The sequence below is a fragment of the Schistocerca gregaria genome, chromosome 2 (genome assembly GCF_023897955.1).
Source record: "Schistocerca gregaria isolate iqSchGreg1 chromosome 2, iqSchGreg1.2, whole genome shotgun sequence".
NCBI classification, from domain to species: Eukaryota; Metazoa; Arthropoda; class Insecta; order Orthoptera; family Acrididae; genus Schistocerca; species Schistocerca gregaria.
Window position 1 is genome coordinate 327,254,683 of NC_064921.1, and position 19,188 is coordinate 327,273,870.

A 19,188-nucleotide genomic window follows, 5' to 3' on the forward strand; every position below is an offset into this window, starting at 1 on the left:
CTGAATGGAGTGCCATCCATAAAAGGCATTCCGGCCGGAATATTGGGCGGCGGCCGCCATGGTCGCTGCCTGTCTACTGCCCTCGCATTGTCCCGTTCCCTGCTATTCTCCCAGGTGTGCCGCGCCTCTCTAAGGGCGCGCTGTGTCACAGTTTGCAGCGGGATCAGGCCCATACACTTAACGAGAGCGTCCTTACACGCAAATTATTGGGTTGGTGCGTAAATTCATAGCGTTTTCCGTAAGTTTGAGAAACACAACATTTACACAAAACAGAGATTTTAGCCATCAATAATATATGTTTCTTCACTCTTTGCAACAGTCTGCCAACGTTGTGGCAACTTTTCGATTCTGCGACTGTTGGTTTTCTGGTGAAGAATTGATCGAGCCACGTCCGGAGCGCATTTTCAGCCGGATAAGCAGTTCCTTGAAAGTTGTTCGATAGAGAGTGGAAAAGGTGAAAATCTGAGGGCGGAAGATGAGGCTAATAAGGTGGGTGCGGAATGACTTCCCAACTCAACTCCTGTATAGTGTTTTTTGTCAGCCTAGCAGAATGTGGGCGTGCGTTATAGGGGAGTAGCATAACTTTACGCAGTCTTCCTGGTCGTTGTTCTTGGTTTGCATCAGCAAGACGCCTCAGTTGTTGATAATAAATGTCAATAGTGATCGTTGCACATCGGGGAAACTACACTCCTGGAAATGGAAAAAAGAACATATTGACACCGGTGTGTCAGACCCACCATACTTGCTCCGGACACTGCGAGAGGGCTGTACAAGCAATGATCACACGCACGGCACAGCGGACACACCAGGAACCGCGGTGTTGGCCGTCGAATGGCGCTAGCTGCGCAGCATTTGTGCACCGCCGCCGTCAGTGTCAGCCAGTTTGCCGTGGCATACGGAGCTCCATCGCAGTCTTTAACACTGGTAGAATGCCGTGGACGTGAACCGTATGTGCAGTTGACGGACTTTGAGCGAGGGCGTATAGTTGGCATGCGGGAGGCCGGGTGGACGTACCGCCGAATTGCTCAACACGTGGGGCGTGAGGTCTCCACAGTACATCGATGTTGTCGCCAGTGGTCGGCGGAAGGTGCACGTGCCCGTCGACCTGGGACCGGACCGCAGCGACGCACGGATGCACGCCAAGACCGTAGGATCCTACGCAGTGCCGTAGGGGACCGCACAGCCACTTCCCAGCAAATTAGGGACACTGTTGCTCCTGGGGTATCGGCGAGGACCATTCGCAACCGTCTCCATGAAGCTGGGCTACGGTCCCGCACACCGTTAGGCCGTCTTCCGCTCACGCCCCAACATCGTGCAGCTCGCCTCCAGTGGTGTCGCGACAGGCGTGAATGGAGGGACGAATGGAGACGTGTCGTCTTCAGCGATGAGAGTCGCTTCTGCCTTGGTGCCAATGATGGTCGTATGCGTGTTTGGCGCCGTGCAGGTGAGCGCCACAATCAGGACTGCATACGACCAAGGCACACAGGGCCAACACCCGGCATCATGGTGTGGGGAGCGATCTCCTACACTGGCCGTACACCTCTGGTGATCGTCGAGGGGACACTGAATAGTGCACGGTACATCCAAACCGTCATCGAACCCATCGTTCTACCATTCCTAGACCGGCAAGGGAACTTGCTGTTCCAACAGGACAATGCACGTCCGCATGTATCCCGTGCCACCCAACGTGCCCTAGAAGGTGTAAGTCAACTACCCTGGCCAGCAAGATCTCTGGATCTGTCCCCCTTTGAGCATGTTTGGGACTGGATGAAGCGTCGTCTCACGCGGTCTGCACGTCCAGCACGAACGCTGGTCCAACTGAGGCGCCAGGTGGAAACGGCATGGCAAGCCGTTCCACAGGACTACATCCAGCATCTCTACGATCGTCTCCATGGGAGAATAGCAGCCTGCATTGCTGCGAAAGGTGGATATACACTGTACTAATGCCGACATTGTGCATGCTCTGTTGCCTGTGTCTATGTGCCTGTGGTTCTGTTAGTGTGATCATGTGATGTATCTGACCCCAGGAATGTGTCAATAAAGTTTCCCCTTCCTGGGACAATGAATTCACGGTGTTCTTATTTCAATTTCCAGGAGTGTATACATAGTGGACCACCCCGTCGCTGTTCGATTAGATGCCTAACATTATCTTCTGCGGATGCGCGAAGGTCTTTGTACGGGGAATTGCTGCTTTGTTTGGTATCAACCATCCCTTTCTTTTCCTTATGTTAGCATAAATACACCGTTTCTCGTCACCAGTAATCATACAGAATACGAACAATTGGTGTTGTTCCTGAGCCAGTTAATGAGGAGCTAGCGGAGATGCAGATGTGGCCACTAGCTGATTTTTGTGATTTTGTCTTAGAGCACGCTGTACCCATACACTCGTTTTTTGAACCTTCCCCATTGAATGAAAATGTTACACGACGGTGGAATGATCATAGTTCATCACATCTGCCTGATCTCAAGTACACATATGTGGATCATTTTGGATTAATGCGTTTAAACGATCTTCATCAAGTCCGGAAGGTCTTCCTGAACGTGGAGAGTCACTAATATAAAAAAGATCCTCCTTAAAACGAGAAAACCACTTTATTGCCGTGCTCTGTCGACTGGCACTATCCTCATAGAAGGAGCAAATGTTTCCGACTGCCTCCGCTGCTGTCACCCCTCTATTGAACTCAAAGAGACGAATATGTCGGTTCTAGGCGCTTCATTCCGGAACGGCGCTTCTGTTGCGGTCGCGGGTTCGAATACTGCTCGGGCGTGGATATGTGTGGTGTCCTTAGGTTAGTTAGGTTTAAGTAATTCTAAGTCTAGGGGACTGATGACCTCAGATGTTAAGTGCCATAGTGCTTGGAGCCATTTGAATTTGAATATGTCGGAATGTTACGATTTCTCAACTTGACACTCCATTTTGTAGCGTCTACAGCTCCGCTCACTATCTGCAAATGACAATATGTAAACTCAAATAGCAATAGTGAGCTACAACTAAAAAACGACAATGGATAAATAAAACCACAACAACCGGAATACTAAGATGCAAAACCAAAACGCTACGAAATTCTGCCTCAACTTAATATATACAGGTCAAATAAAAATATTTCTAGGTTTAAACGCATGAGTTTTTGGAGACTGAATGCAAATTAGATATCAGTTTGTTTCTTTTACGTACACTTTTTTCCATCGTGCCTACGTTATAAATGATATAATAAACAAAACAGACAGTTCCCCGTAATTTTATGAAACACATTTTTAGTCATCAGCTGTTTATTTGTTACCTACCAGTTTCGGTTTCGCTTTTAACCATCAGCTGCTTATTTGTCTCTTTAGTCATCTACCAATTTCGGTTATTAAACAATATCCAAGATGTAGGGTAGAACTTATTAGTTAACTAATCGGTGGTCGCTAGTTTGGATGATGGTTAATAACCGAAGCCGATAGGTGACTAACGGGACGAATAAGCAGCTGATGGTTAAAAATACATTTTATAAAATACTTTACGGCTGTTGAACGTCACCTTATGGAAACATTGCTAACTTTTATCTATTATGATCTGCGTGTTGTTTGTCTCTGCGCAGACGCGATGAGAGTTATGATATTGCGAGAAGAGTTCCGCAGGGCACTTAAAGGCATAAGTCTAAACAAGGCACCTAGAATAGATGAAATTTTCTTAGAGTCACAGTTATTCTTGGGATAAAATAGCCCGATAAACCAATTCCGCACGGTATGCAAGAAGTATGGGACAGGTGAAATACTCTCAAACTTTAAGAATAACGTAGTGATTGTTATTCCAAAGAATTGTGGAGACCAAGGGAGCTGTGGTCTCTACGGGTGCAGGGCACCTATCCGGAGTATGGGACGGTCCAGTAAAATGCTCGAGGGCGTCAGTGATACATTGTTGGCTGTAAATATATCTATTTCAGGGTTCATGCAATGCAAACAGCTTCTGCGTGGCGTTGGCTGAAGGAGGCAGATCAGCGCATGCGGTCAGTAGTTGCTCACTCGTCTAGCTCAGCAGCGTTTGCTGGAGGTCAGGAAGCGTTCCTTCAGAAGCTGTGGCGTCATGCAGGATGCCGACCCGGAGGTCTGCAGGCGTTATCTGCACAGCAGGAACGCTGCCAGCGTGACGTGCTGCTTTACCGAATGCTCTCGAAGACATCGTAGCTCGCGTCTAGTTCAGCGGCAGACAGCTCCTCCCTGGATGATGGTAGCCACGCCCTGGTCTCCCAATTAGAGATAGCTGTTCACAAGTATAAGCAGGGGACAAGCACAGATGTGCCTCTCCTAGACAGTATGTGTGACCGGCAATTAGCAGCTGACCTCGATTGACACCCAGAGGTATTTTGGAAGATGCGCAGTCTTGACATCAGTGGCAGCAATGGCATTCCATTGCAGTGGAGTGCATCAGGTGGACTAGGGTCTCGCATCCGAAGTCACCAGGCAGTACATCATTGAACAGCCTCGCTGCAACTCACAGGACTTGTCACATCGACTGATGACAGACTGCCTGCAACTAAACAGCGCAGAATAGAATAGCATGTGTCCCAGTATTTGTGTTGGTCGGCTGGTGCCGATGATGTTATCGAGCTGTGGTGATGAGCAAATTTGATCCCGTTTTCTAAGGTTGTCAGCTCTTTACACCGTACTGTTGTGTCCCAGCTGTGGGTTTTAGCTCTTCAGCTTGGCGCTTTCTTCTATATCAGCGGGCGGAAAATGGTTCTTGCGTCTGATTTACGTGATGTTACGGCACTTTGCAGTGATGTCAGCATGACGCTTTGATGCGGTCGTTCTGCCAAGGCCACACTCTGCACTCTCTGTTCCAGAGTAGTGTGACAAAGCGTCAGATGCATTCGCCTCACCAGTTGCTATGTTGACATTTCTGGTTGTGACACTGTGTTTGGGCCTGCACTTTCATGGCTCTCAGCTTGCTAGGAAAAAACTGTAAAAATTTTACCTCCATCCAGAATTTTTTTCTTTCGCTCAACACTCGCCTTCACTTTAGAAAATTCGTCCCGAATTCTTCTCAAATTGTTTCTGAAAGAATTTTAGTACATATAGTTTACGCTGACAGTTACACACTATACAGATTTTGTTATTCAGATGTTCATGACACATGATTTACAAGATCCTCGTTATGATGCTTTTTTCTATATTGACTCAGTTTACTCCTTATACACTATGTGATCAAAAGTATCCGGACACCTGGCTGAAAATGACGTACAAGTTCGTGGCGCCATCCATCGGTAATGCTGGAATTCAATATAGTGTTGGTCCACCCTTAGCCTTCATGACAGTTTCCACTCTCGCAGGCATACGTCCAATCAGGTGCTGGAAGATTTCTTGGGGGATGGCTGCCTATTCTCCAAGGAGTTCTGTATTGAGGAGAGGTCGGTCAGTGAGGCCTGGCACGAAGTCGGTGTTCCAAAACATCCCAGAGGTGTTCTATAGGATTCCGGTGAGGACTCCTTGCAGGTCAGTCCATTACAGGGACGTTATTGTCGTGTAACCACTCCGCCACAGGCCGTGCATTATGAACAGGTGCTCGATCGTGCTGAAAGACGCAATCGCCATCCCCGAATTGCTCTTCAACAGTGGGAAGCAAGAAGGTTGTTAAATCACCAGTGTAGGCCTGTGTTGTGATAGCGTCACGCAAAACAACAAGGGGTGCAAGTCCTCTCCATGAAAAACACGACCACACCATAACACCACCGCCTCCGAATTTTACTATCGGCGCTGCACACGCTGGCAAATGACGTTCACCGGGAACTCGCCATACCCACACCCTGCCATCGGATCGCCACATTGTGTACGTCGATTCGTCACTCCACAGAACGTTTTTTCACTGTTTAATCGTCCAAAGTTTATTCTCCTTACACCAAGCGAGTCATCGTTTGGCGTTTACCGGAGTGATGTGTGGCTTATGAGCAGCCACTCAATGATGTAACCAAGTTTTCTGAAAAAAAAATGGTTCAAATGGCTCTGAGCACTATGGGACTTAACTTCTGAGGTCATCAGTCCCCTAGAACTTAGAACTACTTAAACCTAACTAACCTAAAGACATCATACACATCCATGCCTGAGGCAGGATTCGAACCTGCGATCTTAGCGGTCACTCGGCTCCAGACTGTAGCGCCTAGAACCCCTCGGCCACCAAGTTTTCTCACCTCCCGCCTAACTGTCGTAGTACTTCCAGTGGATCCTGATGCAGTTTGGAATTCCTGTGTGATGGTCTGGATAGATGTCTGCCCATTACACATTACGATCCTCTTCAACTGTCGGCGCTCTCTGTCAGACAACGTACTAGGACTGCCTGCATGCTTTTGTGCTGTACGTGTCCCTTCACGTTTCCACTTCACTATCAGATCGGAAACAATGGACCTAGGGATATTCAGGTTGTGGAAATCTCGCGTACATACGTATGACACAAGTGCCACCCAATCAGCTGACAACGTTCGAATTCCGTGAGTTTCGTGGAGCGTCCCATTTTGCTCTCTCGCGATGTCTAATGACTACTTACGTCGCTGATATAGAGTACCTGGCAATAGGTGGCAGCACAATGCACCTTACATGAAAAACGTATTTTTTGGGGCTGTCAGGATACTTTTGATCACATAGTGTATTTAAATATCAGTAAGTTACTCCACAAGTATCTGATGCACTGGAAATTCAGGGGGCTGGGAAGCTTTACGTTTAAAGCGGAAGTAGAGTACACAAATTGCTGGTAGAACCATGATAACACTGGTAGTTGCAGTACTTACATCAGTGACGTTATAACGTTGTTTGTGTCGGTATTGCTGGATGTAATGGAACATTTGTTCCGCGAAAATTTGTCTGTGTATAAATTCTTCCAACAGGTGTAATATGTCGGGATTCTAGAAGTTGTTTGGGGAAATCATGTTCTGTGCTGATAAGATTTTAGCGGTATTTCTGGCGAATACATCTCAGGGTGTTTTACTTAATTATGCTCGTACCGGTGATGGCAGCTGGAAGGCGACCATGCCCTCCTGCTATCTCACGGGTTGTACCATTCATAAATATACTACTGTATCGTAACTCTACTTTAGTCAGGCATTTGAATTTTCCATTCTCGTAACAGTTAGTGGTTACGAATTTAGATGGGAGAATAAGTGCAATGTGCTCTTACTCCCTGGAAATGAGGTTGTGGTGCCTGTACTTCACTTTGGCACTCTGTCGCTTATGTTTTCCCTAAAACAACAGCTGCACTTTCCACGCCAGTGCGTTACTCTATACTACTTTGGCTAGACAAATTCATACAGTGACGTGAGAACGCAACCTTCTCTCTTCTCCGAGATTATCAACACTCACTGAGTTCGTAATTCTGTCCACTTGCGTACAGTTTCCCCACTTTGTTGGATGTGGATGAACCGTAAAATACTGGTACCGCTCGTTACGCTCACTGTCGGAAATCGAATTGATACATGTAGTTTTGCTTTATCGGTTCCGACTTCGACAGTTGCTATATGACAAAATTGCGCTAATTTCAATTCTACCACATATCGTAGTTCTGCGGGAAACTCCTTTTGCGCCTTGCAGAATTCCGAAAAAAACTGTTACGGAGGCAACAGTGCAGAACTCAGTTGCCCGTGTATTGCGTGGGAAACTGCTTCTTGCAGCGTTATTACTTCTATTCTTGCTTTGTTGAGGCCATCCGCCAATACTGGTAACATCTTAGCTATGGTCATTTTCCATCCAGTCTGTGTTCTCTCTAGGCTGTTATTTATTGCACGCATAGTATTTCTTGCCTACTGCACTAGTTCCGTAATCAGCCCCAATACCGTTCTGGTTATTTCATACACTCAGCTACAGGTTTACAGCTCCGTATTATGCCATTCTACGTGGGTTTAGTGGTTTCTGCTGTTACCTTTATTTGCCCCACCATATTTTTCTATCGATTTCCCGCACGAGAGTGTCAATTCTTGGTTTTCGCCCTGTATTTTCTCTAGAACTTTCTGTCTCTGCGCTTCCTTGTGTAGTTATGAGAATACATCTTCTAACATGCGAACCTCATTCCTTACTTTCCATAGGGCGAAAGTAAAACTCGACGCCTTCCCTGACGAAGTGAAGTAATATTGACTATGATAATCCTTCTGGACGTCTAGTTATACATGTCACATAAGAGAAAGGAATCTATATCAGTGCCCTCCCTCTTCCGAAAATGTGTACCGAGGAGCAAAAATAATAGCAGAAGTAACTTCTTCCTACTCATTGACAAATAATGAAAAAAATATTGATACATATAACAACAATAAATATACAGTAACACTTAACAAAATAAAGACAACGAATGTACATAACAACACTAGAAACAACATAAAAACTTGTTCACAAACTACTTACCCAGTGATCTGAGAGTGTAAGGTGCACCGTCTGCAACCTAATGAATGAATTCTTCCATTAACAGCTGGAGATACTTTGGGACGTGGTACGGCTTCCTGCAGCCCGGAGTTTATTGCCTGTGGGTAAACAATGTTGTGTAACAGGCGATGTTGGTAAAGGACCATTTGTATCAAACAAATCTATGAATTTTTAGTAGTAAAGCAACCGTGGTAACGTTAAGAATGCAACGGGAATTCCACTGTTAAATGCAAAGGAGAGAGCGGATAGGTGGAAAGAGGACATTGAAGGGCTCTTTGAGGGGAAGGAACTGTCCGATGTGATAGAAGAAAAAACATGAGTCGATTTAGAGGAGATAGTGGATCCAGTATTAGAATCAGAATTTAAGAGAGCTTTGGAGGACTTAAGAACAAATAAGGCACAAGGGTTAGATAACATTCTATCAGAATTTCTAAAGTCATTGGGGGATATGGCAACAAAACGACTATTCACACTGGTGTGTAGAATGTATGAGTCTGACGACATACCATCTGACCTTCGGAAAAATATCATTCACACAATTCCGAAACCTGCAAGATCTGACAGGTGCGAGAATTATCCCACAATCAACTTAACAGCTCACGCATTCAAGTTGTTGGAATGAATAATACCGGGAGGTTATAATTAAATTTTCCCTATTTAACACGTTATAACACAGAAACTAATTACCGTACGATTACAAAAATTGGTAGCATTAATGTCCAGAGAACGGAATGCATCATTTCCTAGCGTCATAACACCACCGTCCAGTTCCAAGTATGGCCACCTGGTTCCGTGATCACGCATCTGACCAGTCGCAGTGCACTTGTTGACATGTCAACATGAACTTGGACAAAAGGAAGCTCTATTATCAAATCAACAGTAATGCTGCAGCTGAACTTCGAGAATATAGCCAGCTGGAAGGCTTACGGAAGGGACCTCTTTCTCCACCTGCTTTGCGGAACGTGATGAAGAAGCTCGAATCAACTGGAGAACAGGGCGTCGCTCCGGGAAGAGGCCGATGACTGGTTGCACCACAGATGGTTGATGAAATCGCTGTTACTATGGCAGACAACGCTGTGCGTAATTCCCGTGCTGTGTCTCGACACTTGAACATCCCGTGGTGCTCTGTACGGAAGGTGCTTCGAACCATTCTCAAATGATGTCCGTACAAGATCCATGTTGTACAGCAGCTTGCACCACAGGACGCACAACGACGTGTTGACATCGCGCTCCACTTTCTAGCAAGGACTGAAGTTGACGAGGGCTGAGTCTGGACCATCCTATGGACAGACGAAGCTCATTTTTCTCTGACGAGTGAGGTGAAGACACAGAATCAGCTACAGTCACTGTGTGTGAAGTCTCTCTGTATGGTGAACGTGTCAACGTATGTTGTGGCTTCATGGCTATGTTAATCATTGGCCCAATCTTTTTTGAACAGGTTGGCGCTCAATTATCAAAGACGTGCAGTGTGACTCACCAGCGTTACTGCGATAGGCTTCGCCAGCATGTCACAGCCGCCCTACAGAAGAGAGACGCATTGGACTCAACAGTTTTCATGCAAGATGGGTCTTCACCACACGTCACTCGTGAAATTCGCCTTCTTCTCCGAAACACATTTGGAAACGATCGAACAATCAGCCGATCGTTTCGAAATGCTTGGCCGGCTCGATTACCAGATCTCACTCCACGTGATTTCTGGTTGTGGCGCTACATGAAGGACAGGGTTTACCGAGGGAACATTCACACTTGTGCTGATGTGAAGCGCAACATATCAAGAGAGGTAGCCAGCATACCTACGGACATATTTCGTGGTGGTGGTGGTGGTTAGTGTTGAACGTCCCGTCGACAACGAGGTCATTAGAGACGGAGCGCAAGCTCGGGTTAGGGAAGGATTAGGAAGGAAATCGGCCGTGCCCTTTCAACGGAACCATCCCGGCATTTGCCTGAATCGATTTAGGGAAATCACGGAAAACCTAAATCAGGATGGCTGGAGACGGGATTGAACCGTCGTCCTCCCGAATGCGAGTCCAGTGTGCTAACCACTGCACCACCTCGCTCGGTCGACATAGTTAGTTCGGCTGTGTAGAACGCAATACTGCGCTTTCAGACTCTTCTGGACACTGATGGGCGCCATATTGAGCCCCTTTTGTAGCAGTGATTATATCGGTATGTAATAGTATGATGTGCTGTGGCAGCACATTAAAAGTTGAATTGAATCTGCATTATTTCTCTTCCAGTGTCCTTGACATTAATGCTAACACGTTTCCATGTTATAACGTGTTAAATAGGGAAAGTTTAATTATAACCATCCAGTATACAGAAGAACGGAAAGGAAAACTGAGAATATGTTGGTGACGATCAGTCAGGCGTTATGAAAGGTAAAGGCACCAGAGCAGCAATTCTGACTTTGCGATTGAGAATGGAAGCAAGACCAAAGAAAAATCTAGACACGTTTATAGGATTTGTCGACCTGGAAAAAAGTTCGAAAGTGTAAAATGGTGCAAGATGTTCGAAATTCTGAGAAAAATAGGGGTAAGCTATAGGGAGAGACGGGTAATATGCAATATGTACAAGAGCCATAGGAAACAATAAGAGTGGACGACCAAGCACGAAGTGCTTTGACTGAAAAGGGTGTAAGACAAGTATGTAGCCTTTCACCTCTGCTGTTCAATCTGTACATAGAAAAAGCAACTGTGTAAATGAAAGGAAGGTTCAAGAAAAAAATGGTTCAAATGGCTGTGAGCACTATGGGACTTAACATCGGAGGTCATCAGTCCCCTAGAACTTAGAACTACTTAAACCTAACTATCCTAAGGATATGACACACATCCATACCCGAGGCAGGAACCTGCGACCGTAGCGGTCGTGGGTTTCCAGACTGCAGCGCACAGAACCGCTCGGCCACACCGGCCGGCCGATGGTTCAAGCGTGGAATTAAAATACAGAATCGAAGGATATCAATGATACGATCCGCTGATGACATTACTATCAAGAGTGAAATTGAAGAAGAAATACATGATCTGCTGAATGGAACGGACAGTTTAATGAATGCAGAATATGAGATGAGAGTATATCGAAGAAAGATGAAAGTAACGTAGAGCAGCAAAAATGAGAGTAGTGAGAAATTTAACATCATGACTGATGGTTAAGAAGTAGATGAAGTTAAGGAGTTCTGATACCTAGGGAGCAAAATAACCAATGACGAACGGAGCAAGGTGGACATGAAAAGCAGACTAGCACTGGTAAAAAGGGCATTCCTGGCCAACAGTGTCTCATAGGCCTTCATTTGAGGAAGAAATTTCTGAGAATGTACATTGGAGCACAGCACTATAAGGTTGTGAAGCATGGAGTGTGGGAAAACCGGGAGAGAAGAGAATCGAAGCATTTGAAATGTGATGCTACAGACGAATGTTGAAAGTTAGGTGGATTGACAGAGTAAGGAATGAGGAAGTTTTGCGCAGAATTGGAGAGGAAAGAAATTTTTGGAAAACACTGACAAGGAGAAGGGACAGGTTCAGAACATCTGTTAAGACATCAGGGAATAACATCCATGTTACTAGAGGGTCCTGTAGAGCGCGAAAACTGTAGATGAAGACGTGATTGGAATACATCCAGCAAACAGTTGAGGGCGTGGGCTGCATGTGCTCTTCTGAGATGAAGAGGTTGGCGCAGGAGAGGAATTTGTGGTGGGCCGCATCAAACCAGTCAGAAGACTGAAGACTGATGAAAAAAAAATCTTCCTTCGCTTGTCGATCACTACCTTGTAAATGATTCACTTGTTTATATAATCAAGGGGTCTAAGGGTAGCGTCTTTGATTAGTAATCCTGAGTTCGAAGTCCACCACTGCTTAAATTGTAAATAAAAATCATCAACAATAGCGGCTGCTGGCTTCCGGCAAAAAAAAAAAAAAAAAAAAAAAAAAAAAAAAAAAAAAAAAAAAAAACCTCTCATTCAGCCAAGGAACTTGTGAAAGAGGACGGAGGAGCGGTCAGAGCTTCTGGGGACTCTCATACCCTTGAGGTGGGAAACTGCTCGTAAAGGCGAAAGAATCAGCAATTATCAACTGCATGAGAATGCAGAAAGCAATGGAAACCACTGCATTAAAGATACATAGTGTGTATCCACAGGACGTGTGACTGAAAGAGTGTCATGACGATCTGTCCTTAGCAAAATATTCCGGAAGTGCCTCCATTCGAATCTCCTGGAGGGGGCTGCCAACGAAAGGGTGATCATGAGAAAAAGATTGGCTAACCAATGCGAGGGCAACGTTCTATGAGTCTGACCGTGCCATAAAAGCTAGAAAATTTGTAAAATCTGAAAAGTGAAGTGTAAGGGCTTGGTTTAAATATAGTGGGGGTCAGAGAAGTGAAATAGAATGAAAGGGATTTCCGGTCAGATAAGGTTCTTTGGGTGAAACGCTAATTGTATACACTTAGGTGTCAGTCGTGGAATACCTTCCAACATCGTGTCGGAAGCTATTTACCGGCGTAGTACAGCAGCTCGACGTGACATGGACCAAACAAGTCGCTGGAAGTCACCTGCAGAAATATTGATCCATGCTATCCCTATAGCTGTCCATATTTGCGAAAGTGTTGCCAGTGCAGGATTTTATGCGCAAACCCACCTCTCGATTGTGTACCATAAATGTTCGATGGGATTCATGTCGAGAGATCTGGGTGGCTAAAACATTTGCTCGAATTTTCCAGAATGTTCTTCAAAGTAATCGCGAACAATTGAGACCTGGTGACGTGGTGCATTATCATCCAAAAATTCCATCCTTGTTTGGGAACATGAAGTCTATGAATTGCTGCAAATGGTATCAAAGTAGCTCAAGTAGCCATTTACGGTCAATGATAAGTTAAGTTGGACCAGAGGACCCATTCCATTCCATGTAAACATAGCCCACACATTTATGGAGCCACGACCACCCTGCTCAGTGCCTTGTTGGCCACTTGGCTCCATGGCTACACAGTGTTGCGCCACACTCAAGCACCACCATCAGCTTTTAGCAACTGAAATCGGGACTCATGTGACCAGGTCACGGTCTTCCAACAATCTAGGACCCAACCGACATGGTCACAGGAGAGTTGCTGTAGGCTATGTCGTGCTGTTAGCAAAGGCACTCACGTTGTTCATCTGGTACCACAGCTCACAACGCCAGATTTCGTTGCACTGCCCTAACGGATACGTTTGTTGTACACCCGTAATTGATTTATAAGGTTATTTCAGCTTGAGTGTTAGCACTGACAACTCTGCACAAACACCATTGCGGTCGGTCGTTAAGTGAAGGCTGTCGGCTACTGCACTGACTGTGGCGAGAGATTAAGCCCGAAATTTGGTGTTCTTGGCACACTCTTGGCACTATGAATTTCGGAATACTGAATTCCCGAACGATTTACGAAATGGAGTGTCCCATAGATGTAGCTTCAACTACCATTCCGCATTCAAAGTCTGTTAATTCCCGTCGTGCGGCCACAATCACGTCAAAAAATTATTCATGTGTATTACCTGAGATGAAAATGACAACTCCGCCAATGCACTGCCCTTTTATACCTTGTGTACCGACAGTATAGGTTGCGAACAAAAACATCGTCCGATGAATACTTGAATATTCTTCATCAGTCTGGGTCCATACAAGCAGGACTGATAGAGAAAATAGAGAACTTACAAAGATGAGCGGAACGTCTCCTAACAGTTTCATTCAGTAACTGTGCAAGCGTCACAGAGATGCTCAGCCAGCTGCAGGTGCAGACGTTACCAGAGGTGCTCTACTTCACGGTGTGATTTACTGCTAAAATTCCGAGTGTGTACAATCTGAGAAGAATCAATCTGTATATTGTTTTCTGTTACGTAGTTCTCACAAAAAAGACCTGGAAGGTTGAGAGGTTTGGGCTCACACACAGGTATACCAACAATCGTTCTTCTTACAGACATTTGCAACTAGAACAACAAAGTTGGGGAGTGAAAGTGATAGTGGTTGACGAAGTACAGTTTACCACACACCATAAGATGTCTTACTACGTATACATGTTCATGCAGATACTCATTTCATCTACCCTCAAAGCAGCACACGAAATCAATGTAATTCTTTTCAAAACAGTCAAAATATTACTGAGAAGTACGTTTTCACGGTTGGATTTCATAGATTTCAACAAATGTAGAACCTGCTTTCCCACAAGATAATTCTACATGGAAAATGTACTGTACTTCTTTTTTATGACATTAATATGGCATCACCTCTTTAACACATCTCCAGGTACTATATGGAGATCTTTCATTGTGTTTTTAAATGTGGCTGGAGTTTTGGCACGTCCTTCCCGTGGAACATGTGTAAGAACAATGTGACAATGTTTCAATTTAGTACTCATTTCATTACTACAAAATGTCTGTGCAACCGAAGATAACAAGTTTCCGTTAGTGTAGCTGAATACAACTGAAGTTAAATTATGATTTTAAAATACCATGCTTGCGACTAACATCGGCTCAGTGCATATGATGATATGGAGATGATTGTAGTAACCGAGATCAGTGATTAACTGTATGCAGGTGACCAAAACTGTTAATAAACTTTTCGTAATAACAAGTGTTCCCTGTTTGTGTTTCTTTCTGAAATAATGTCAGTTTTAACGTGTCATAATTGTAGGAACCAAAGGAGTAGAGGCCAGTCGGTGTGGCCGAGCGGTTCTAGGCGCTACAGTCTGGGACCGCGCGACCGCTACGGTTGCAGGTTCGAATTCTGGCTCAGGCGTGGATGTGTGTGATGTCCTTAGGTTAGTTAGGTTTAAGTGGTTCTAAGTTCTAGGGGACAGATGACCTTAGAAGTTAAGTCCCATAGTACTCAGAGCCATTTTAAAAAATGAAGTTTGGTCGAATTTCAGTTGGCCATAAGCTGTCCTAGATAAACACAGAAAGGGATTACAGTTTACTGGAACACACACACATACACACAAACACAAACACAAACACACACACACACACACACACACACACACACAAACACACACACACACACACACACACACACACACACACACACACACACACATAACGGCTACTGTAAAATTGCAATAAGCACAGCTTTATCAAACCTCACTAGAAGTGTTATAAACGAAGACTTGAACCGGCAAAGATATTGCAAGATACAGTTTACTGTAATGCAGAGACTAAAAGAGGGTATTTTACAGTTTATTCGGCGATTAAAAAAGTGATGACTGTGGAATACAGAGCAACTGAGACGATAGAATTAGGTTAAGACCTAATGTTTTTGAGCATAAAAAGAAGCTGCTTCCGTTATGTAAGTTGTAATTCCGCTCTCCGGCACTAACAAGGATGAAAAGCAGGTGAAGGTTGGCAGCGCTGTAGATTTCACTCCACTACCTTGAAAAGTGCCATGGCCCACTAAGCCCACCTATTTCCCAGACTGCTCGACATCGATCGTTCTTGCAGCAATGCATTTTAATAGACCGCTAATGTAATGGACCGACATGGCAGAATTGATACGCGAGGCATCGTTCCATCCAGCCGCCTTTCCACTCCAGGAATGAAAGTATCTATTCAAAAATATCGTCGGCTCAAGTACGAGCATACTTTCATAATGCAGCTATGTGCAAAAATCTATTGATTTTGTCTAAGTTCCCTTTTTTACAGTAAATTCTTTCGATAGTAAAAATGCAGACGACATTGAATTTCTTCCAATCCTAATTTATTGCCAACAACGCCAGTTTGTCACTAACGCCGGCCGTGGTGGCCGAGCGGTTCTAGGCGCTTCAGTCCGGAACCGCGCGACTGATACGGTCGCAGGTTCGAATCCTGCCTCGGGCATGGATGTGTGTGATGCTCTTAGGTTAGTTGGGTTTAAGTAGTTTTAAGTTCTAGGGGACTGATGACCTCAGATGTTGCCGGCCGAAGTGGCCGTTCGGTTCTAGGCGCTACAGTCTGGAAACGCGCGACCGCTACGGTCGCAGATTCGAATCCTGCCTCGGGCATGGATGTGTGTGATGTCCTTAGGTTAGTTAGGTTTAAGTAATTCTATGTTCTAGGGGGCTGATGATCACAGACGTTAAGTCCCATAGTGCTCAGTGCCATTTGAACCATTTTGAACCTCAGATGTTATCCCATAGCGCTCAGAGTCACTTGAACCATTTGTCACTAACATTGCCTGTGTATATACACCTTGTATAATATACACCTGAAGCCATATTAGCCAAGGAAGGACCTGTATAATTTCTAAAAATTAGTATAGGCGAGCAGAAATAGATGTATGAATAGCATTTAAGCTGGCTTCATAATAGAACAATTCCCGGACCTGTACTGCAGAATAAATTAGGAATATGTGACAACGAGCACTAAAATTACGTCGAGTCCTTCCCGTTTATTACCGTGATACACACTTCTCAAGTCATGTGTCTTAAGCGGGAGGATGAGCACGAGAATGATTGGAAACTTTCGCTGTCTGTCAGATTTAAAGATGGTGTTGTACTTGAGTCCTCAGTTTCGGCTGATGAGGACCTGCAGAAAAATAATTGTGTCTCACCAGTAACAGAAGTAATTGTTAGTAATCGTATAAGATGTAAAAACCATTATACAGAGTGGTCAGAAAGTCTGAAAACTTGTAAGGGTGTTGCAGTTTAGCTTATGCTGAGAAATTATTTTTAAGAACAACTAAACTAAACTTCCGAACAGGCCTTGGAAGACCCAACGGTACCGACATGCCGCCTTGTCATCCTCAAACCAGAGGCGTCATTGGACGCGGGTATGGAGAGGGATGTGGTCAGCACACCGCTCTCCCGGCCGTATGTCAGTTTACGAGACCGGAGCCGCTATTTCTCAGTCAAGTAGCCCCTCAGTTTGCCTCACAGGGCTGAGTGCACCCCGCTTGCCAACAGCGCTCGGCAGACCGGATGGCCACCCATCCAAGTGCTAGCCCAGACAACAGCTCTTAACTTCGGTGATCTGACGGGAACCTGTGTTACCACTGCGGAAAGGCCGAACAAAATCGATATTTTTCGCCGTTTCCGAGTTATTTTGCACTGAAGTTATCCAATCAGGAAGCTGTGGGTGAAAATTCATGCACTTTCACGCACTAAAATGCGATAATGCACAGCTATCTGTGGGTCCATGAGTTGCCACTTATTCAAATGCTCACTACCAGTTAAAGCATACCTTTTTTCGGAAGTGATAAGTTAAGATAGGCAAGGAAAAACTACATTTGTTCCGTTTGAGAAGACTAAACGAAGAACACGGCTGGCGACACTGTCTCTGATAGGCTACATGTATTTGCGCGAGCAATGACCTGCTTGGCTAACTTCAATGCTAATTAAACAGGAAACGAACAGAGTATCGAATTTTTTTCTTTACAACTATTTTTCAGTACAACCTATCCTGCAACTGCCTTACAAGCTTTTCGGACTATTTTGACCACCTTGTGTAAGTTTACCTGCTGTGAAAACGCTGATAAGACGATGAGGCAATTCAGTTCTGATTTCTTAACAGAACGTTTTTGTAGAAATACTGATGAATGTACGGAGATTTTGTGAAATTACAGTTGCTGAAAAGGTTTGCAGAAACTTAGGCATACCCAGTGCGGAAAATTTGTACTTCATACTCTATAAGGTGAGACAATTTATGGACAAGGGCGTGCAAACATAAAGTGCAACTTATTTTTCAGCCCGTCCATTTGAAAACCGACTAAATTTAACTTGACTCTGAAATTTTTTGTAACCTTAAAGCATAGATCACCTTTAACGTACTGCAACAATTGCCTCATGTTAGTTTACTTACAAAAAAGTCGTCTTTTGAAAATACATTGCAACTTTCTCCTTTTAATGATGCTGTTATTATATACCGCTGTGGATACTTTCCATAATTTTGTACGTTATTTTGATGCGCTTATTAATCATACTTTTATCAATACCTTCCAATTCGAAAAATTTGCAAAGGTTCTGTTTCAGTTTTTCGGACAGGCGTGTATGTGAAGGGAGATGAAAGTTGAGCTTCCCGTCGACGACTTTAGGCACGGAGCGCAACTTGGACTGGGGAAGACTGATATGTTCAAAGGAAGAAAGTCGACAACCGTTTGAAGTAGTTTAGGAAATTTCAGGAAATTCTAAATTTGGATGTCCAGACTGGGAATAGAATATTACTCCTCCAGAATACCATAGCACCGTGAAACTTTCGTGTCGTTCTCGTAGATCCCATGGCGTCGGGCGACGTGTCGTTAGAGACCGCGGCCAGAACCCAACACCAGCAGTCTGAATAACGGCCGCCAGCTTCGCTTAAGACCCGCCACTACATCTACACCGCCAATAAATACCTTGTAGCAATTTAGCTTGTTTAAAATGTCTGTCAGGTCTGAAAACTGGACTGGAAAACATACTCTGCAAACAGTCATTACCCCGATTCCAGCTGGTTGCTAGCAAATCCAGCCAATAATATCCATATAAACAGAACAGAATAACAGCTCAAAGACAAAAAGAAAATGTCACACAAAATATCGCACTTCATATTTCCGCGGGACGAGATGGAATTTATTGTCTATATTTGTAGCCAACCCTATGGTACTGAGGACTTGCACGTTTACTAAACCACAACGCTCAGCGAGCAAGCCGGACGTTAAGCAGAATCTCACGCTGCCTTAGGAATGCACTTGCGAAGCCTTCCAAAGCTTTGAGCATTGGAATAATAATGGTATTAACCACTGAATAGCAATACCTTGCGACTTTACGCGCTAGCCCCTTTTATAAAATCTCATCTCAGACCCACGGCGCCCACGGCTCATTCTCAGTTGAGACCATCCGGGCCAGAACACT

The 19,188-nt window shown here is 44.7% G+C and overlaps 1 non-coding gene across 1 annotated transcript; it reads right to left on the reverse strand.

Annotated features, from left to right (window-relative positions):
- Nucleotides 1-10,363: 10,363 nt before the first annotated feature.
- Trnaa-cgc (transfer RNA alanine (anticodon CGC)) lies at nucleotides 10,364-10,436 on the reverse strand. Its single transcript has one exon. It is a non-coding gene; the product is annotated as a tRNA-Ala (tRNA).
- Nucleotides 10,437-19,188: the final 8,752 nt, after the last annotated feature.